Here is a 23611-nt window from a genome sequence, read left to right as displayed (position 1 = left end):
ACACACACACACACACACATTATATATATGCTTGTTCAATTCCTGCAGGTGAAAAGTAAGTATGAATCATACTAAAAGATAACTACTGGAAATAGAATTGGGAGCAACAGCTTTTGAAGAGAAGTTATAACATCAGTGTATATTAATTGAACATTTTTACTTGGACAAGTAATAAAGAATGATATCAACAGAAAAGGGTAAATATACATGCTTTCGTGAAAACTTATCTTAAATGAAGAGTATTCAGGTAACATGTGTGCTTGCTTGACTCTTTTTATCATGAAAAGAATGGTTTTTGCCTTTAGTCATTATGCAATCAAACTGAAGTCAACCATAATAAGGGAACTGGAAAACAAAGCTAAAGTGCAGAGTGTTTGAGTTTATTATTTCCATATATCAACTAGTATTGGTTGTGATATCGCGTGATCCCCTGCTCGACAACAACAGTCACCAATCCCAATATTATGTGCTGTGAATCTGTTTTCTTTTATCCTCTCCTCTGGTTCTAGCCATATCATCATCTCTCACATTGTTGGTTGCCGAGGGGAGTGCACTGACTCAAAAGTGTAAAAATGGATAAAAGAAAATAAAAGAAAACACAGACTGACATCTTCTGTAAATATTAGTTGCACTCTGGATGTGTGTGACACCATCGTCCACATCTAAGTAATCATCTGCTGAGGCCTCTTTGTCATTGGTTGATCAATTTATTTCTCCATCTTTTCTGAACCACAGCCTGTGTTCTACTGAGTCCAACTGGAATTTAGAATAAAATCGGTAATTGTATCAGAAAAATATTGAAATCATCCGATCACTAGTATGCATTTTTCTTTGATTTAAGAAAATTCAGTATGCTGGTGGAGGTGGCGTGCAGTGAAAGTGGGGGCATAGGGGCAGTGGCTATGGGCATCTAAATTGGAGAGAGAGTATCTATTCATATTCAAACCGTTTTCCTTGCTCATATGGATGTTCATCCTTTGAATCATTCTGGAGGAATAATGAAGGAAGCAAGAATTGCACAATCTTCAGAAGAAATTCAGAATGACTATAAATAATGCTCAGATAAGTGGAGAGCACATACAATACATTGTATTTCTAAATAGTAACCCATTTAGTACTGAAAGGCCATATTCCTTTCTCACAATATTTCTCTATAAATGGACTTATACATAAATTTTTGGGGCACATAATGAAGAGGTTAGTCCTGAGTATCACCAGAGTATCATCAAACCTCTGTATGTCATTGGCTTATAGTGTTTAATTTTTTTTCGAATGTTAGGTTAGAACTTCTTTTTTAATTTGATGATTAATCTTAATGTGAAATGTAAAAATTAGTAATTTATAAAAAGGTGTATCTACTCCCTTCATGCATTGTTTGAAATTTTGTGGCTCCTTTGTTGTGTCGGTGGTTGAGTGATGAGACACAAAACAATGTAGACATAAAACAGATAAAACAATTTAAAATCACTTACCTATAATATAAAGAGGAGTTGTATGTATGTACATATATATATATATATATATATATATATATGTATGTATATCCAGTTAAAAGTCAAAACATACAAAATAAACACCCACAAAGTTAGTATAGTCTTGATTCGCATTCTAATGTTTAAGATTAAAAAGAGTTATTCAGAGGTCAATTTGGTCAGATTTCGTGAAAAGGAAGGAGGTCTTTTTTTCTGCCATTTTCAATGTTCTTATGTACTAATTTGGAAAGAAAATGTTGACTCATCACTAGGCTATGACAACAGCATATTCTTTTCCTTGTTTTGACTCTTGATTATATATCTGACACAGACACAATCAACCTAGAACCGCATCACTCTACATAAAAACATATAAAATATCAATGAATATATACCTGAGAGTCAAAACAAAGAAAAGAATATGCTGTTGTCACAGCCCTACTCATCACTGAGGAATCTATATAAAGAAGAGTTGTCTTTGTGTATGTGAGTGTATGTCAAGAGAAAGGAATATGCTGATGGAGGAGAAAGAGGTGGTTGAGGAGAGAGAGGGAGATATGGGGAAAGGGAAAGCAAGAGAGATAGAGAGAGGGATAAAGAGGGGTAGAGAAATAGAAGTTTAAATAGAAATATATTATACTTTTGCTTTTGGCAACACCCGTTTCTTCTCTCAAACTGGTGAACTTTGGAATTCCCTCCCAGTCTTCTGCTTCCCTAACTGTACTGACATGCAGAAATTTTGAATGTAATGTAAACACACATCTTGCTACTCAACTCCCTACATAATGCTCCTGTAGATATGGTCCGAATCAATAGCCTCTTATATCCAAATGATATTGTGCCTTGATTGGGGTGAATAAGGCAAAAAGAACAAAAAAAAAAAAAAAAAAAAAATACTGAATCTAATGTGTCACTAGACCATCATTGGTAACCTCCATCTTGGAATTACATTTCATAACGTTCTGTTCCTAGCAACGGCAGATAAATCTTGTTTTGATGTCTCTTAACAAGGAAAGATAATTTCAAGGTATAAAAAGAGTTATCCCTCTTTAAGCATAACACCTTTAAGCAAGTTTCTATTGTTTTGATATTTGAGATTATTCAGCAAGTAATGTAATGGATCTTTTATCTTAAACATAAAATAAAATACACAATCACAGACTTCCTGCATGCATACAAATACAAAAACAAATGCAATTTCTTAGTGCTTTCATATGAAGGGACCCACAATTGATCAGTATTTGTCCAATTACAATTTATGAAACAACCGGGAAATAGTCGAAATAGTTTATGATTTGAAAGCCACAAAACAAATGTAAAATGACAGATGACATACGTATGTCAAAGGATTAAGATAAGGATTAAGTTTAGGTTAGGGTTTAAAAGATTTTTTTACTCCACTTCCTTTCGGGGGGGGGGGGGTCGCTCCTTCTTAAAACTTTTTATATCACGTCTAAATGATAATATCTACAACTTAACAACGGGGGGGGTATATTTAATTTTGCCTGACTTTTACCAGCTCGCCGCATCTTCGAAAAGCGAAAAGTGGGGGAAACAGTAACTGGCTTGCAGCACAAAACTAGGCCAAACATCACACCACTTCCTCGCACCTGTATATTTTACTTTATAAACCTTATTTTAACACACTTATCAATTCCTCTTCCCTCGTGATCGAGGTGGTTAGGTGTCTGACTTTTTTCCGCTTTCGTTTCCACCTTCGCGTCAAGGCTTCGGGGTTCAATCCTACCTTCCTACTAAAACTTTTTTTTTTTTTTTGCACCTCCAAACACCCGGCCCCAACGTTTTTTTTTAACACACACACCTCCAAACACCCAGGCAACGCCGGGTACCCTCTGCTAGTCTATAATATAAATCTCACCTGTTTAAATGTATGTATGTTTGTATGTCTGTCTAAAACTTTTGACAAGCGCATTGGAACATAATGAAACCAGTATTGTTTTGAAGCTCAAACTTTCGGACAACAAATATCGAAAACTTGGCTGAAAACATTAATTCCTTCACCCTCAACGGGGCAGTTTTCCACAAGGAGAGGTTGAATTTTTTCTCAGATATTTTCGAAAGTCATACACTCTTTTTGATTGACTAGCCTTAAATTTGGCATTCGTTACTTCCGGTCTTGCAATGGACGCAACAGCAACGACGTCACATTTTTTTTTCATGTTCTTTTCCTCCTTCGCGCTACGGGTTTGAGTTTGCCTGTCTACTACCATGTTTTTTTTTATTTTTTTTGCTCGACACACACTTCCAAACACCCGGCCAATACCGGGTACCGAAGCTAGTTAGGGATAAGGTTGGAATATCATGTGAACTAACATAGCATGGTGGCCGAAGTCTGTCTGTCTGTCTGTCTGTCTGTCTCTCTCTCTCTCTCTCTCTTTTTATCTATGTCTATATATCCTTTTCTAATTCAGTAACCCACTTTGTAAAATATATCTATTTCTGTCCAGAATTTTTCACTCTGTTTAAGCTAATAAAACCTCCATTAAAAGAAGATTTCTATGTCTGTGTGAATTGGTAAGCCGACAATGACAATAGAAGGGGGGGGTCCACTGAGGTGTGTATAACGGGATTATATATGCCTCATAAAAGTGACGTCACTACACCAAAACGGGTACATAATAAGACATATTTGAAACCTTTAATAAGTGTAAGAGACTGAACCACAAAATGCATCAAAGTGATCAGAAACATTAGTTGCTACAGTAAAAAAACGTGTGTTGTTATTACAACGACATTCATCCTGGTTGAAATGAGCTGGTTTCGTCCCTGGTTTCCACCATATCTCAAATAATGGCAGACCATGCATGAGGTTTCCAAGCAATTTTGTACAAGATGTTTAACCACTTGCGATTCTATCATTGAAAGCCAACCACCTTTCAACCTGAGTTCTCCTTGATGATTATTGTGCAGACTTGTCCACTGATATGTTAGCCTTACCCAAGTAGAGAGGTAGGGAAGATTATGTCACAAATCAGTTTTCTCTCTGGGCGACGAGCTGCATATCAAAACTATTAAAGATAACATTGCAACAAGATAGACAGCAAAGATTGAAGTCTGTATTATTTGTATTATTTGGATCACTGTTCTCATCTTGAGTGTTACTTTCACAACGTTTCAGCCGATGTAAGCTCCAACCTTCTTCAGGTGTATCTTGTTGGACTTGAGAATTTTTCTGTCTTACTCAGAAATCTACACAAAATTTTGAACGAAACTCTTTATTTAAGCATGCTATCCCTCATGCATTAAATAAATGGTACCATTTGAAATACTGTGCAAATTCCTGAGTTTGACAGAAATGTTCCTGAATTTCAAAAAATACACTTGGAGAAGGTCGGAGGTTACATCTGCTGGAATGTTGTGAAAATAACACTCAAGACTAGAATGGTAGTTTGAATATTCTAAATAATGACAAATTATTAATCCTCATCTGAAAAATTCAAAAGTTTGAAGCGTTGGTGGGGAATCGCAGTTAGAACACAGCAAGCAAAGCAAATTGTTGTGGAGGCAGTCATTGTGAACGACTCACTACTTATGTTAATTGTATCATTTTTATTGTTCATGTCATATGCCCGTAGAAGAGGATCTAACGGACAATTGATTGGTAGACATACTTTTTTGAGGATATTAAGATTTCTTATTGGTTATGTCTCACACATATAGGAAAGGATCTGATTGGTAGACATATCTCTTTTTTTTTTCTTTTTTTTTTTTTTTTTACATAGGCATCACCACATTATCAAGCCCAAGAGGCCACTCAAGGATAAGGGTTAAAGAGTGTACAGTAGAAATTGGACAATATAGTAATCATTAGTAATGAAAATTTGGTAAATTTGATAACTTATATGGAACGGCTCATCAAGAACTTATTTACGTTAGACTTGAAGACAACCATATTGTAGTCAGCCGGAAAGCAGGAAAATGGAAGACAATTCCACAGGCGTGCAGTTCTAAGAAAGAAGCTTTGTTCATGGAATCTACGTTTAGGTTTAGGCACAGATAAAGAGTGGGGGGAATTATTGATAGTGTTTTCAGCTAGACGAGTGTTTCTTGTGAAAGTTTGGCGAGGGGGGACCATAGATTGAAGCTCAGTCGAACACTTTCCATGAAAATAACGATACATCAGAGACAAACTCGCAACATCTCTTCTGTGAGATAGAGGTTGCAAGGAGGAGAAAAGGACATCTCCTACGAGGCTACGAAGTCTATTTTGAACTCTATCAAGGCAGGCCAAGTCCTTTCTAGCAGCTCCTGCCCAGATGTGGCAACAGTATTCCATCCTTGGACGTACCTGGCTCTTATATAGATAGAGAATAGCATCAGCAGTGAGATATTTACCGGATCGATAGAAAGATCCCACCATTTTACCAGCAGCCTTAGCAACAGATTTGATGTACGTGTTCCATTTAAGATCAGGAGTAATGGTCAAGCCCAGAAGCTTGTCAAAACTTGAGGCCTCCTGAAGACGAGAGCCATTCATTTCAATTAATGCCAGATGTGGATCAGAATGTTGATGATGTAAAGAGAGAAGCTTGGTTTTAGATGCATTAAAAGTAACCAGCCACTCCTTTCCCCATTGTACTACATGCTCAAGATCAGAGGAGAGAGAATTGGAGAGAACTTGGTCTTTTACTGACTTAGATATGCTACCATAAATGGTAGTGTCGTCAGCATAAATGTCTACAAATGATGTAAGGATGTGATTTGAAAGATCATTAATGTAGATCAGGAAAAGAGTTGGGCCCAGGATGGACCCCTGAGGGACACCGGCATTAATACTGTGAGCTTCTGATTTTTGCCCCTCAACTACTACTCTTATGAACCTATCAGAAAGAAATGATTTAATAATTAAGAAGACTTTTCCAGCTATACCATAGCTAGCGATCTTATGAAGTAAACCTTTATGCCATACCCTATCAAAGGCTTTAGATATGTCAAGAGCAATTGCCCTAGAAAGATTGCCACCGTCGAGAGATTTGCTAATCCTATGCGATATAACTGTAAGCACATCTGCTGTAGATCTAGCAGAACGGAAACCATATTGAGTGTCACTAAGAAGGTTATTTTTGTTGAGATGGTTGATTACTTCTGTATTTAACACAGATTCTAGCAACTTACTCATGACGCACAGGAGACTTATTGGCCTGTACTGAGAGGGGGATGAGCGATCACTTGAATTCTTAAATATAGGGCATACTGATGAAATTTTCCAGGGAGATGGGAAACTATTCTCCTTAACACAACGTTTAAACAGTTTTGTAAGTATGGGCGCTAGTTCAGGTTGAAGTTTTTTGAGTACTATAATTGGAATACCGTCAGGGCCAGTTGCTTTACTGGAATCAAGGTTTTTGATTAGCTTCGCAACATCACGTACAGATATACTTATATCACATAGTGTGTTTTCTGATACAGGAGGAAATATTGGGGTTGGCGGCCTTGGTCGCAAAGGGTAGAATTAGCTGCAAAGTTCTTGACAAAGAGTTTGGCTTTGTCTGATGCTGACGAGATTACCTCAGGTCCATTGATAATAGTTGAGGATATTAAGATTTTTCAAGCGTTGGAGGTGTACAAAGAAGGATCTAGTAGCCCTGTCTTGTGTGGTAGGAAGAAAAGTTGCTGAAAATATGAACTTAGCAAACTTTAATTGTGTGGTGTTTTTGTTTTTGTTTTACTTGTCATAAACTGTTTTGTATGACATAATCATGTTCCTATTTACAATGCCTCCCCACAGGACAGAGTTAGACACCAGGGTCGTTTTTTAATGTGGAGAAAAGGAACAAAAATAAAAATTGTCTCAGTCGTGAAGTATTTTTCCTCCACTGACAGAAAACAAGAAATTGAAATGCAGCATCTGAAGAACAGATGGTATTTATTTGCTCCCCCACCGAGCAAATTAGGCACAAGGCCGATTTTTAATGTGAGGAGTGAAGGGAGGGGGAAGGGGAAAAGGGGACCAGCTCCCGAGAGGTGGGAAATGGGAGCTGGTTAAAGGTCAGGCATGTGGGGTTGCCCCCACATCTGGTCTTTGCTAGTCATAGCTAGTCATAGCTAGTCATAGCTTGCAGTATCTGCAGAACAGATACTACACTTTGATCTTGTCCCGAAGGCCAAGTGACATAATCATGTTGACATACCGGTTCCCACTGGATCATTGAAGTTAAGCAACGTTGAATCTGGTCAGTACTAAATGGATGACTATTTGGGACTTCCAGGTGCTGTATGTGCTCTCCGCTTATCTCTGCATTATTCCCAGTCGTCCTGGACTTCTTCTTGCCACTGGACTCAAACAGTGCCGATTCAGGAGAGGTGAGGTTGGGGATTGCGTAACCCTTGCCTCACAGTTACATGCGCAGTTGCCTCAACAGGGAGTATCCTTTGTTTTTTGAGACTGAACAGAGGCATCATATTTTTGTTTTGTTTGTTTTTTTAATGTTATCCACCCTAAACAAAACATATGATCACTGAAGCCTAACAAGCTACTGTAATAAAGGCCAGATTTGTAGGGGGCAACCTGGGTTGGGAATTGTGCAGCAAGATGTTTGTTTACATTACATTTAAGTTTCTGCATGTTGGGATGATTGGGTAAACAGGGAATCTTTCAGCATTTAGGGACCTCTACAATGAAAGGGTTGGATTTAGCAGCTAGTCAGATGAATCGGGGATATTTTCGTTCAAAGGGTACAAATGAAGTGAGTTCATTGAAACATATTTCATGAAAGTATTTATAAACAAAACACTGGGATGCAGCTTTGCAGCGATGTAACAAGGCTAGAGCTTTCCAGATAGTGTGTGACCTATTAGGTTAGAAATTTGTTTTTCCACCCTGTACAAGAGAGAGAGAGAGAGAGAGAGAGAGAGAGAGAGAGAGAGAGAGAGAGAGAGAGAGACAGAGACAGACAGACAGACAGACAGACAAACAGACAGACAGACAGACAGACAGACAGACACCAGACAGAGAGAAAGAGAGAGGTTAGTGCATCAGCCCGAATGTGGCAACAATACTCCATGCACGGCCAAATGGTAGTTTTGTAGATAGAATATGAGCAGGTGTGATAAGTTTTCTAACTCAGTAGAAGGAGCCAGTTTTCTTCACAGCAGACTTGGCAGTATCTTCTATGTATTTGTTTCATTTTATATTGCCTGATAATGTCAGGCTGAGGAGTTTGAACATTGGACTTTCCATAAGGATGCAATCGGCCATGATAATTGATGATTGCTGTTATTATTTCCATGGAAAGTACCTGACTGAGTTTCAATCTCTGGCTCCTCCTTATAAGACATTCACAACAAGAACTCATCTTCTACCACAATTATAAAAAGATGTTCCATTCTTCTTGAATGTGTCTTACATCAAACAGAATTTCCTTGAACATAGTTTCTTTCCAAAAGCTTCCCATCTCTGAAATACATTGTCACAAGTGCTTTTCTGAGGCTTACAACATGGTCATCTTTGGATCAAATTGCAACCAATACTTGTCATAAATTGCCCTTACAAGTAATCAAATTTTGTTCCTTCCATTTATCACTTTTAATCATTTCATAATATCTATCATTATTCAACTGAAAATTTATCCATCCAATTAATCTTTATCCTTGAATAGATTCTAGCCTAGATTCTAGGTGATTCATTAGTATATAAAAAAAACACCTCAAAACAGATTTCTCTTTGAACCAACAAGGATTTAAGTACAACGACAAAAGTTAAATAAACTTTGCCAAAAAAAGTAAATAAAGCATAAAAAATGACACCGTTGAACCAACTGTATTTATATTTTATTAAGCAGTCAGACAAGATAAAATAACAAGGATGACCCTGGGGTTCCTGATAAACCCAGGAGTTAGTTGACTTTTGACTCCCTTATAAGTTTAAGCAAGATCTCAGGAGACATGACATCATACATTTTGACAAAAAGTCATTCTCAGTTGTCAGTATGTTGGGCAAACTCTCAACGGCACTTTACAATTAAAATATTTGTAAAATATTAAGATTTCAATATTAAGTAAAATATTAAGATTTCACTGGACTCAACATTACTTATAAAATTTGTGTTTCAGGTTTAAATAAAAAAGAAAAGAGATATGTTATCAAAAATGTTAATCGTTTTGTAGAAATTACTTCCTCCAAATTTTCACATAAATTTATATGGTTTAGTTTGATTTGGTTTGGTATGGTTTAGATTAGAGTGATCAAGTTTGGTGTGGTTTGGTTTGATGTGGTTTAGTTTGTCTTTTTAATTGCATATAAATGGTTTCCCGTTTCAATAAAAATGGAACATGTTATAAAAAATGTTGGTTGTTTTTAAAAGCTACTCTCTAAGAAACTTTGACATGAATTTGTTTGATTTGATTTGGCTTGATGTGATTGAGTTAGGTTTGGTTTGGCATGATAATGATTTAGTTTGTCTTTTTAACTGTATCCCATCCGTTCCAGGTTTAAAGAAAGAAAGGATATGTAATAAACAATATTAACTGTTTTTAGATGTTACTTTCCCCAAGAAACTTACACATGAACTTGTTTGGTTTGGTATGGTTTAGTTTGTCATTTTAACTGCATATCAACCAGATCAGGTTTAAGTAAAAAAAGATAAGTTATAAAAAATGTTAACTGTTTTAGAAGCTACTTTCTCCAAAGAAATTTCACATAAATTTATTTGGTTTGGTTTTGTGTGGTCTGGTTTGGTTTTATTTGATTTGATTTGTCTTTCTAACTGCTTATTAACCTTCCTGGTTTAAGTAAATAAAGAGATATGTTAGGAAAAATTTTAACTGTTTTGAGAAGTGACTTTCTCCAAGAAACTTGTAGCAGTCGAAACTTGTTATAATAGCAGGCAGGGATGAAATGTTGTGGCTCAAGATTTAAATCAACCGTCTCTCTGGCTTGTCCAATCACAAGCCAGCTCTCAATCACGTGACTGAGTACATAAAAGGCGAAATCAGCAACTTTTCCTTCTCTTTTCTCCCTGGCTTTTGCTGGTAGTAGACATTCGCTTGGGTCTTTGACTCCAGGCTAACGTGAGTACAATAAGCCAACATGGCTATCTTCAAGCACCCACTTATTTCTACATGCGGTACCGACACAAATTTTCTTTATCATGCTACAAAACTGCTCTCGTCGATACACTGACACACACTCCTAGCATCCACTACAACATGTAAACACACTGAAGACTTTGCTCTTTCTTTCCTCTTTTAACCGGCATCCTTCATCCCGACGACTACTGGCTACAACACGTGTATAAAGAACTATTCTCCCCTTCAACAAGCCGACATAATATTAAATCTATCTTTACACACAAGAACATTTTCAGCTACTAACTGGTTTCTCTCTTGTATAGGCTACTAATGTAGATGACAAATAAAGTTGCTTTTGAATATAGAATGAAACTCTATTTCATTGTTTTTATTCTATAAACTTTCACATAAACTTGCTTGGCTTGGCTTGGTGTGGTGTGATTGGTCTATTTTACTGCATAGCAACCTTTTTGTTTTTTATACTAATGCTAAAATGCATTATATATATATATATATATTATAATGAATATAATTCATTGTTAATAATCCATTGAACAAACTTACTATTTTACTGGAAACAACATCTGACAGTATTTATAAGGCCATCATTCGCTCATGCATAAAGTAGTGTTGCCACATCAAACACTAGCCTTTCCCTCTTGGACAGGATAAAAAAATGAAATTCTGACCTAATAGGTTCCACACTGTCTGCCAAGGTCCAGCCCCTGTCTCATCACTGCAAAGTTGGATCTCTGTGCTTGTTTTACAAGAACTTCAATGGAATGTACTCCGATTAACTCACTGTACTTGCACCACCCACTCAACTAGCAGCAAAATCTTCTCCCTTCACTGTAGAGGTCACTAGATGCCAAAATATTTTCTACCCTGATTTCTTTTTTTCATTATTTTTTTATTTGCTCATGTTCACCCCAAGCAAGGCATATCGCTTATTAGATGTAAGGGCCTACTATTTGGGACTATGTTTAGGGGAGATGAGTGAGATATCAGTTTACATTATATCTAAACTTCTGCATGTCAGTACAGTCAGAAGAAGGGAATTCTAAAGTCTAGCAGTCCGAGGGAATAAACTATTACAGTAGAAGGCTTTCCCGAATTTAGGGACCTCCACAGTTAAGGGGTGTGATTTTGTTGCTAGGTGGACTTGAGAACACAAGTGTGATGAGTTCATCAGAGCACATTCCATTTTTCAGACTGTTTGCCCTTTGAAATTCCCTGTCTACTTAGTGTTTCTTCAACCGTACAAGTGTGCAGAAATTTAAATGTAATGTGACAAAACATATTGCGACCCAGTTTCCCACCAGACAGCACCACTACAATCTAACTCGTATCCCAGTAGTTCAGTGATAATATTGGGAGTGAATCTAGGAAAATCAAACATTTTAGTTACTTAAGGCTCTAAGAGTCTAATAATCTTGGACGTTTCCACAATTCTACTGCAAAAGAATGCTGTATGAACAGCAGCATTGACATATATATATGCACTCAATATCGTATCCTTGTTTTTTTTTTAGTTGTTACTTTCTGCACTGTTTTTCTCATCATTTCTTCTTTTGCTGAGTTGGAATAATTTTATTTATTTATTATTTTATTTTTACTCATATTCATCGCGAATAGAGCAAATTATCTCTGGGACGTAAAGGGTGATTGTGAAAGAGGAACCATACCTACACGAACACTCTAACTAGGGAGTTGGGCAGCGAGATATCTGTCCATATTAAACTTAAACTTTTGCATGTTAGTACAGTCTGGGAAGCAGGAAACAGTGAGGGAATTCCAAAGTCTAGCTTCAAAATCTCTAAAGAGCTTTTTTTAATTTTCCCTTTAACTTTTCCTTATTATTCTGATGATATAATAAAGTGATATATAACTTTTAGTCCTCATCTTCGATTTGATATTATTGTTTGCTCCTCTTAATAGTGTTGAGCTTTTCTTATTGTGATAAGTTTACCTTTGTTAAAGATTTACTCTTTGGTAACATAATTATATATATATATATATCTTCTTCTATAATATAAAACTAAATGTGTGTGTATGTGGGGGGGGGGTCACGAATAGGCTCCTATATAGTTGACTATTTTAAAAAACTGATTACATATATTGATAGAAGATGTATCGAGACACAGAAATGGGTATGTTTGATCTGGCAGAACGGTGGTTCATTAAAATTGTGGGGTCTGCGTATGGAAATAAAAAATTTAAAAATTTAAAAAAAAACGTTTACAAGTGTTTTTGATATAGATGTGCATAAGAATACTTTGATAAGTATGTTTTAACTTAAATAGGGATGGTATAGTAAAATTGTGGGGTCTGCGTTTGTGCCTGGCCTCCATAGAATGGAACTAGGCACACACTTTAATAAAGACTTTTCATATCTATCTGCGTAAGTATATTTTGATAATTATGTTCCAGTTTGAAGAAATATTGTATAATAAAATTATGGGGCATTCGTTCGCACCTAACCTCCATAGAATGGAAATATGTCACAAAGTTTAACAAGGTTTTTTAATATAGATCGACAGAATATTGTGAAAAGTGTTTCAGTGTGAACAGGGATGGTATAATAAATTATGAGGTTTATCTATTTTATTTTTACTTTCATCATATTTTGCTTTGGTTTTGATACCCCCAAATTCGAAGCTATCTCTTTACAACCCTTTCTTTTCATAACCTATCATACTTTCATAAATCAGAGTCCATTTTCTGTAGGCTGTTTTTGAACCCAGTCAACGACGGGTACTTTTGCTAGTAATATATATATATATATATATATATATATATATATATATATATATATATATATATATATATATATAAAATATTGAAACTGACATGGTTTCAAACTAATAGTTTCTTCAAAGCCAAACTATAAAGAGATCACTGAAACTATATAAACCAAATATTATTATTACCTAATATATTGGTATTATGAATTTACTCCTTCTCCAGTTTATCTATGAGAAGAAACCAACCAATGTGGTAATTTCTTTTAATGAATTAAAATCAGTGAATCGAACATAAAGTTAATTTCATACAGGTGTGAATTGCATGTATTTATCAGCCAATCTTTGATGTTCCTTTGTCTCTGTTGATTCTTCCAACTATCTCATTCCATTCTGTCACACAGTTATTCATACACGAATTTTCAACTCATGGGTTTTCTAATAATCCCTCAATGATGGGAGAGGTCAGAAAAGATTATATTCTTTTTTTTTTTTCTTTTTTTTTTAGATTAATCATATTCTAAATAGGATCAATTTTTCAAAGCTGTCTATATTTAAAATATTTTCAAACTGTATTTACAAATATCCCAAAGTCTAGACAACTCTAGATAAATGTTGACTAAACAAAGTTTGTTATCTGCCGAACTCTTAAATCCTGAAAAATAGTATGGGGGGGGGGGGAGGTACAATCAGATTTTCCCAAAGAAGATCTGATTTTACTTAAAAATTCAAACGTATACATTTTTTTGTTCCAACTCACTATTGCCAAGTAAAAATGCATCTTTACCATAAAGATTATAATTTTTATTCACTATCTTATTCTCCAATAACCCTGGGTGATCTTGTTAAATATAAAATCTGATAACAAAGATCCAAGGATCGAATTCTGATTCAAACATGCATTTATATTAATGTCGTTTTGACAATCAACCATCGAGGACAACCCGGATTTTTCTCTTATTTAAGAAAAAATTGATTATATTAAGTATTCGTCTGGTAATACGATATGATTTAATTTCCATGAGAAGATCATTATGCCATACCCTGCCAAAAGCATTAGATATATCTAGGGCTACTGCCCTAGCCTCCCTTGCATTATCCAGTGTATGGTATATAAGTGCAGGGATTACAGTTAGGATATCTGCAGTAGAAGGGGCTTGCCTAAATCCATACTGTTAGTCAAAAAGAAATTTAGTACTTATGACGTAATTGATTAGTGCTTGATTAATTAAGGACTCAAAGATTTTGGAGAAGATAGGGAGGAGGCTAATAGGGTGATAATTTAGTGGGTCGGTTCTTTTACCAGAATTTTTGTAAACTGATACCACAGAAGCAATTTTCCAGCAGTCAGGAAAGCAAGATTCATTAAGGCATTTGTAGAAGAATTTGGAGAGAACAGGGGCAACCTTAGCAGAGCAATGTTTTAAAAGTATAGCTGGAATGAGATCAGATCCACATGCCTTTGAGGTGTCTAGGTTTTTTACAATATCAATAACTTGAGAAAGGATGATTGTCAGATCATTGAGTGTGGTTTCTGTCTGCAAAAAGAAATATGGAAAGGAGTGATTGCTAGGTCCAAAGAGGAGTTGGAGGCAAAGCATCAGACAAGCAGGTTAGCTTTCTTGGTTGCCGTACAAATAACCTCAAGATTGTTGGCAGTGGGGGAATTGTTGACTGCCCATTATTTACTACACTGTTATAAATTTTCCAGTAATCGCCACTTCCTAATTTCTGCAACTTGATACATTTACTGGTGGTTTTGGTATGTCTTCTCTTAGCTGTGTCTATTTCGCATTTATAATTATTACTAGCTTCTATGTATTTTTATTTATTTGTACTGGACTTATGTCAGATAAATCTGTGGTATGCATGCTGCCTTTGAGCAATGGCAGCTGCACAAGTAGAAGTGAATCATTAGGAAGAGTGGGGTTTGCTATGGAACTTTCATGTGGGAACATGCACTTCAATTGCTGCTTTGAACAATTCAGTAGCCTAATTTGTGCACTGTTCTATCACATTGTCTTAAAACTGGAATGCCACTTCATAATCTATGCAACCCAGAAATGTTCCAAAGTTAGAAGATATGGTGAAACAATGCATGATTCATAGAATAAGCAAATCTATGGAATGGCCTCGTCTGTGTCTATAAGAGCAGTGGAAAACTGTCTTTGATTAGATCCGAAAGATCTAAACAGAGCTCTTATGTGATATCATCATAAGACCAGAGCCGGACCATGCCTTTTAGAGGCCCTAAGCACTTAAGGCTTTGGTGCCCTGCATGTGTCATTCAATATGCAAACACAATAAACCACACAATGTATATTAGGCATCGAAATGAATCAAAACTAGGTTTAAGAAAGAAAAACAACTTTTACTTACATTTAAAAGTTTTCTCTTTACTTTTTTAACTGCAACATCATTGCCCAAATCCTCAGAACTCATCTTATATGACACATTGGCTTGTATATTATATAATAAGCACTCAAAATATTATCCATTGAAATAAAGCAAAACTAAGTTGAATTATTTCATTAAACACTGAGGCAAAATTGAAAATTCGGCTATGAAAATTTCTGTAGTGCTCCTATTCCCTCTCATAGTAGAGGAACATGTGCAAGCTCAATTAAGTTGGATGCTGAAACCTAAGTACTGACCATCTACATCTTGCTATTTGGAAAGTTTTTCTTCTAGAGAATGCCTTTTGCCCTAGTGATGTCTCAATATTTCTTCATACAAAAAAATGGACACAATATTAGAGAAATATCCTGGTACTCAAAGGTTATTTAATATTGTCATTGTAGCAAAACAAAGCAGGAACATGATAGAAGTCTAAGAAACTTCTGAAAAAATATGATAAATTAAAGGGATCAGTTTCAACAGGAAGAAATGCATGGTTGACCACAATCAGATATATTATGGTGGGGGTGGGGGGTAGTAATCTATGATGAGAACCGAATAAGCCCTGATCTCAGTAAGGTAGATGAAATTAAAACATTACACAATCTGACATGCATCATTGACCTGTAGGTGTTCAGGATCATCATCTACCTGGCACCCTTTATCCTCTTTCACCAAAAGGGTTGAACAAATAGAAACTGTGATCAACTACTAATAACGACAGCTTATACTTAAGGCACCTCTGCTGGCATACAGATTAAATTCAATGAAAATATTGTCCCCTTTCTCGAAAATAGTGAAATAAGTTTGTTATTGGATGGAAATTTAATTAATAATTTATCCATGAAGATGGAGTGAAAGCAATGAGGTCTGAATGATACAAAAATTATAGGTGACAAAAAAGATTTATCACTCTTGAAATTTTGAAATGAGGATTTATAATTTGTATTGGATTATTGGGATTATGGGATGAGAACTGTGGTCCAAATAATCCAAAAGATTTATCACCTTTCAAAAAAGGTAAATATTGGCTGGAAATTCAACTCATAAATTTAAGGTATGTATCTAAACTAAAACAACAACAAAATGAAAAAGGCGTTTCCTACTCGTATAAATTCCATGTTTCCTACAAACAAAATAAAACTGTAATTCGATGCTCCAATTTTCGTTTTTAAGGTAGGATTATTCTAATTTCAAGAATTTAATTTCCCAAATTTCATCTGAAAAGGATTGTACATTTAACCAGCCAGTCAATTTAATTTCAGCACATTTCTGCCAAGAAATGATATAGACTTTATAATTGTATTTGTTGCATAATAAATGCTTGTTATTTGTTGATTCAGCTTGCTTCATGATTTTCTATTCATGATATTGTTTCATTTTGTTGTTATTGAAAAGAAATCACACAATGAATACCCACTTATCTCCCTTAGATTAGTTGTGCATATAAGTCCCTATTTGTGTGCTTCCTCGCGACGACAGTTTCACACAAGTTTAATTAATACCAGACGTTTCACATGATTATAAAAATGCCCGGTCATAAAATATGAATAAATATTATATTCTAATTCATACAGAAACTGAGACGTGTGCATGAGAGTATTATGTTTTTTCTAAGCAGTTCACTTCTTGTAAGTAAAAAAGAAAAAAATACTCAAACTGAGATCGAAACCAAAACCTAAAAACAATGAGTCAAGTAAAATAATCATTAGGCCAGCTGGACACGATCTTTAAAAAATGTTTGCAAACCGATTTATTCTTAACATAATTTAAATGATTCGTACATGCGCAGTTGTGAAACAGTTGACAAACAGATAAAAATCTGATGATCCTCAAGGACTAGGTATGTGCAAAATAAATGCAGATGTTCAAAATGTATAAACACGATTGCTACAAGAGAATGGCAGATAACAGCCACAGACTTATTTCATTTCGACAGATCTGATTTTATAATGATTGTGACTTATTACTCCAAATACCCATTTGTGAAGACATTAAATAAGTTCTCCAGCTAGAAGGTTATAAATCTGACAAAAGAAATGTTTGGGAAACACGGAATTCCAGAGAGGGTGATCAGGGATAACAACCCATATTTCATCTCAGTTCTTTTTTTTAAGCAGTTTGCAACAGAAAAAGAGTCTCACACATTTCACATGTTATAGTGATTGCTAAGATCTCATTCCAATATATTAAGCTTTATCCTAACCTGACATAGCACAAAATTGATGGCACCCTTTTAAAGTTATCAAAATAACAGTAGCAGCGTCAACAAAATTAGCAGCAGGGGCAGCAATAAAATTGGCAGCAGTAGCATAACAAATATTAGCAGGGGCAGCAAGAACGATTTCTGCAAAAACAATCAATTATGATTGGTTAGAAACCTAGAGTTTGATTGGTTGTTGTGACCCAGCTTCAAACAATCAGAACAGTTGCCATGGGAGCCGGGCATCTGCCAGATTTCTTTATATAAGGTAGGGTGCATGCTTGCTCAACACACAGAGACTCGAAGGAGCAACAACGTTGCCAAACAAATCCTTGTCAACCACAACTCTCATAAGGGAACTACTAATTTGACCCTGGTTGCTAGGCCAAGGATTCTTGACAACTCACACGACAATTTCCACACAATAGTGATGTTGCCTAGATCTCAAACAACACAGCAGGCGCAGCCACCACCACTATTTCATCAATACCTACTATCGTCATTTCTGCCACGCCATGATGTTATCTGGGATAACTTCCTTTAATTAAATCTCTGTCGTTGAACTGACACACTTTTTCCTTTAATTTTATTATCAAAACAAAGCAGCAAAACACGACTACTATTGATGCTACTATTTCGTCAACTACCATCAATACATCCACAATCAAGCATTGTATATGGACAATAAAATTTGTTATGAAAACTGCCTAAAATAGCCATGGCATAAACATGGTACTGTTATGCCTTCAGACACCTCTGATAGACCATACAATTACATCACCGAGTGGACTGCTACAAAATAAGAAACTGGTTGGAAAATAATAACAGTAAAATGTGCTGAACATTCTATAGATAGAGTAGCAACCTGACTCTATCAAAGACAAACTGAACAAAAAATATCATGACCAATGTTGTGATATTATGATGAACGGATGGTTAGGAATTATATGAAGATGCATCGAGACTGAAATGAAATAGATGTTATTGTTGCAGTCTACAAACAGAAACTGCTTCATGGTGAGCTAGAAAATGGAAGCCGGGGATATGGGAGAAGAGGAGGAGGATGGGATGGGACTGCTACTACTGAGACTACAAAACAACCAGCATTGTCAACAATCTACAGGTAGGACAACATGTTAAAATGTTAAAGGATAGTTATAACTATTCACCCGAGGTCTCTCAATCATCAACCATAAGCGACTGTGGACATGATAGAAGCCAATTTGTAGTTGCTGACATGATGAGATGTTTGTTAGAGATAGCTATGTTGTAGTACCGTTGCTGCATCTGTATTCATCTGACTGGGTTTGTTTTAGAGGAAGAAGAGAAAAAGGATTGCCAGAATTCCAGTTGTGAACTTTATTTAACAGTTTCATCAACACAGGGTATGATCCGGTAAAGATTAAGAACACAGGAACGTAAGACAAAAGCAAAAGAGTTGAGTTCTATCTTGTCTTGCAATGCCATTGTGAGAGATGAGAAGAGAAATATGGCGTCTGGTCGCAATGACATCTCTAAATGTTTATAAAAGATGCAAAACATAATTTTCTTATAATAACTCTCTTATTAAAGTGACTTTCTCTTTACATATCTCCTCTCATGTAATCTTGATGTTTGCTTTTTCTTTATTTTCTTATTTGAATATTTTCTTTTTTTTTAATTTCATTAACATGCATTCCTGACCACTTGCCACATTTGTTGTAGTAAAATTCAGTTGAATAAAGCTTTGGAAAAAGATCTTTCCACTTGCATCTTCATTACATTACAATTTATTCAACTGATTTTTTTTTTTTTCAACCTAATTTTATCTCATGGTTAAAATTATTCGACTGGACAGATTCAACACATCTTCTGCAGACCCTCAGGCTAGCAAACTTTGGAAACTATGGTACCAAAACTTTACTTACTATCTGTCTACCATTGAGCATTTAAATCCAGACAAACTTGAAATCCTTTATCTAAATATTTCTGTTATGGTTGCTAACGTTATCGAGGGTTGTTCTGAGTTTGAACATGCCATCAAATTACTAAAATCTGTTTACGACGAGCCTCCCAATGTTATTCATGCAAGACATCTACTTTCAACATGTCTATAATGGGACAATGAGTCCTTAGATCAATACCTTCAGACTTTGAATTGTGTTGCCACTGACTGTTGCTTCAAAGATGTTACTGTTGCTACCTACAGGGATGAATTTGTCCTGGATAGCTTTATACATGGCCTACAGTCTTCTGTAATACATGCTAGACTTCTCAAAAATTATACATTGGATCTCAAGAAAGCTACTCAATGTGCTAGGGCATTAGAACAAGCTCATTTTCGTGCGGCGTCATACATCTTTCAAACTGGACCTGCTGCCACTGCTACTCCAACTCAAAATGATTCTACCAATGCTGTCACTACTACTATGACTAAAAACATACTCTCTGACTCTGCTGATTCTCATATGGATTTTGATTCTGTACTGTCTACTACCCTTCTTACTCACGGCAGATACTACAATTGTGGAGGGAACCATCACCTTAAGGATGATCATCGCCATTTTCCTGCTTGTGATAAAATATGCCGAAATTGTGGCAAACTCGGGCATTTTGCCAAAGTTTGCTGTTCTATAAAACTGACACCTTCACATTCTACCTCGTCTGTTATAGTAACCTGTGCCACCGATGTGGATAATTCTCCTGTTACTAAAAGAGTAAAATTAAAAGGTAAACCACTTACCACCCTTATAGACACAGGCAGCTCTGATAATTTTATTAGTGCTAATCTTGTTAAAACCTTGAACATGTCTACTTGGAAAAAGGACTCTGTAATTTCTATGGCATCATCCGTCCTTTCCTTCAGACTATCTGAATATTGCACTGAGAATATTACATTCAATAGTTTTGAGTATAAAGACATTGACTTCACGATACTCCCTAATTCATGCACAGATATACTCAGAATACCCTTTTTAAAAATGCACCGGAGTATTACTATTTCTTTTGGCAGGTCGCAGGATTGTCTAAAAATCTGTGCTTTTACTAAAATCAATTGTGCTCCCATCAAATTATTCAGAAATTTGACCCCTAATTGCAAACCCATTGCTACTAAGTCCCACTATTACTGTGCTGAAGATGCTCGGTTCATTGAAAAAGAAACTCTTAAATTACTTGAGAATGAATAGTTTAACCAAGTTATTATCCATGGTGCATTCAAGTTGTTGTAACTTCTTCATCTAATAAAAAGAAACGATTAGTAGTCAATTTCTCCGAGACTATTAGCCATTTCACTTTGCTTGATGCATACTCCTTTCCACGAATGGAAGGTCTTATAAACCAAATAGTCCTGTATCATATCTTCAGTATAATTGACTTGTCTAAAGTATATGTGGCCTTTCAAGCTGGAAACCGTCTATCTCAGTTTAAACAAATACTCATGGGTGTCACCAATGGGGTTTCTGCATTTCAACGTTTCATAAATTCTTTTATTTCCAACTAGCCTGGGTGTTTGGAGGTGTATTGAGCAAAAAAAAAAAAAAAAGTGGTAGTAGGCAGGCAAGCTTGAACCTGTACCACGAAGGAGGAAAAGAATGTGAAAAAAAGTGATGTCTTTGCCGTTGCGTCCATCGCCAAACCAGAAGTGGCGAAGATTTAAATTAAGGCTAGTCAATTGAAAAGAGAGAATGACTTTTGAAAATATCGGCGAAATAAAGCGACCCCTCCTTATAGAAAAGTGTCCAGTTGAGGGTGAAGGAATTAATATTTTTAGCCAATTTTTCGATATTTGTTGTCCAAAGGATCAAGCTTCAAAACAATACTGATGTCGTGAAAATCCGTCGCCTCTGTTGAACGTTTTAGGCATACATACATACATACATACATACATACATACATACATACATACATACATACATAAATACATATATTTAAACAGACAGTTGAGATTTATATTATAGATTGTTTGGAACTTTATTTTATTTGGAGATATAACAATTTGCAGTAGGACCCAAGAGGAGTACAATATAAATTTGAAGTGTGTTTTAAAGGTTGCCTCTACATACAATCTCAAAATAAACCGGGAAAAGTCAAAGTTCTCACTTCATTCTATTAATGTACGTGGATATAAAATTTGTAATGGAACTCTTCAACCCTATCCTAAGCTTTTAAGATCTCTTTTGGAAATGCCTTTCCCTTCCGACTCAAAGTTGTTGACTTTTCAAAAACTTGATAATGCATCTTGATATGTTTGCCTACTATGCAAAATGGATACCTAATTACTCATGCAAAATTCACCCACTAGTTGAAAATAAACAATTCCTGATGCCTTTCCTGGTTTTAAACTCCTTTGGAGAGCTCAAAAAAGATATTGCCAACTCTGAATGTCCTACTTGTGCCAAAATAAAACGCCAATTCCTTAATTTCCCTAATCATATTCTTATCCGTTCTTCTACCCTGTTTTGACGTCTTTCTGTTGATTACAAAGGACCTCTTCCAGTATCCTCCTCAGGTTGCTGTTGCATACTTATTGTTGTCGATGAATGTAGTCGATTTCTTTTTGCTTTCCCTTCTCGTGATTGCTCTTCTCAAACCGCGATACAGTACCTGATGACTATTTTCTCTATAACCCAACTTCCCTCATTTATCCATTCCAATCAGGGAACTTTGTTTATGTCGGGAGAATTCAAGCAATTTCTGCTATGAGTTGCGATTGGATTCAGTAACATTACTGCTTATAACCCAAGAGGTAACAGCCAATTTGAGTGCTATAATGGAATTATATGAAGCACTATCTTATTAGCTTTGGAATGTTAATGGTTGCCCATTAACGCTTGGCAGAATGTTCTACAGAATGTTTTACATGCAATTCGTTCTCTACTATGCACAACCACTAATGCCATTCCTCATGAATTCCTCATGAGTGCTTTTCCACTGGCACTGCATTGCTTGTTTGGCTCTGTGAACCTTGAAAAGTGTTATTAAAACGATTTGGTGGCAGGAGCAAGTATGACCCTATTATTGAGGTAGTGGAATTCCTTGAAGCCAACCCTACACACGTGAGAATTCAATATTGTGATGGTCAGGAGGATTTTGTTGTGTTAAAACATTTGGCCTTTTTTCCATGATCTCAGGATCCTGGTGAAAATCCATGCCCAGATCAACCTCAGGATTCTGCTGGGGATGTGGACCCTGAAAATTTGCCATCTTCATATGGTGCAAGTCCCAAGATTCATACTTCTTCAGTCTGAGACTTCTGACTTTTCCAGTGGTGAGCTGCCTCTCTGTTGGTCCAACAGGACTCGTAAACCAGTCCAACAGCTAGATTTATAAACTTTCTAATAATAATCTCTGTTTCAAGTAGGGGAGAGTGTTATAATTTTCTTATAATAACTTTCTTATTAAAGTAACTTTCTCTTTATTTGCATATCTCTTCTCGTGTAATCTTGCTGTTTGCTTTTTCATTATTTTCTTATTTGAATACTTTTTTTATTTAATTTTATTAACATGCATTCATGGCCACTTGCTGCATTTGTCGTAAAATTAAGTTAAATAAAACCTCGGAAAAAGGTCTTTCTGTTTGCATCTTCATTACATTTGAGCAGTGTGGTAACAATTGTGGTAACAGGGTGAGAAATAAGCAGCTATGATTGGCACATGCCTGCTGTAGGGAAGCAGTGGCATGCAAACGTGGAACTCTTCAGATCAATGAATAAGGTGTTAAGTGTTGAGACATTATGTTGAACAAAGATGGTGGTGAAGAATCAGTGCAATTCCAATCCTGAGTGTTA

General features: G+C 35.8%; 1 protein-coding gene across 1 annotated transcript in view; it reads left to right on the top strand.

The window, feature by feature from the left end:
- Positions 1-23611, top strand: part of LOC145295947 (tRNA-uridine aminocarboxypropyltransferase 1-like) — a 97322-nt gene that overhangs the window by 43633 nt on the left and 30078 nt on the right. The gene's annotated exons all lie outside the window — the stretch shown is intronic.

Source organism: Euprymna scolopes, chromosome 16 (genome assembly GCF_053919585.1).
Source record: "Euprymna scolopes isolate OS-2025 chromosome 16, ASM5391958v1, whole genome shotgun sequence".
Classification (NCBI taxonomy): Eukaryota; Metazoa; Mollusca; class Cephalopoda; order Sepiida; family Sepiolidae; genus Euprymna; species Euprymna scolopes.
This window is presented reverse-complemented; position numbering and strand designations above follow the sequence as displayed.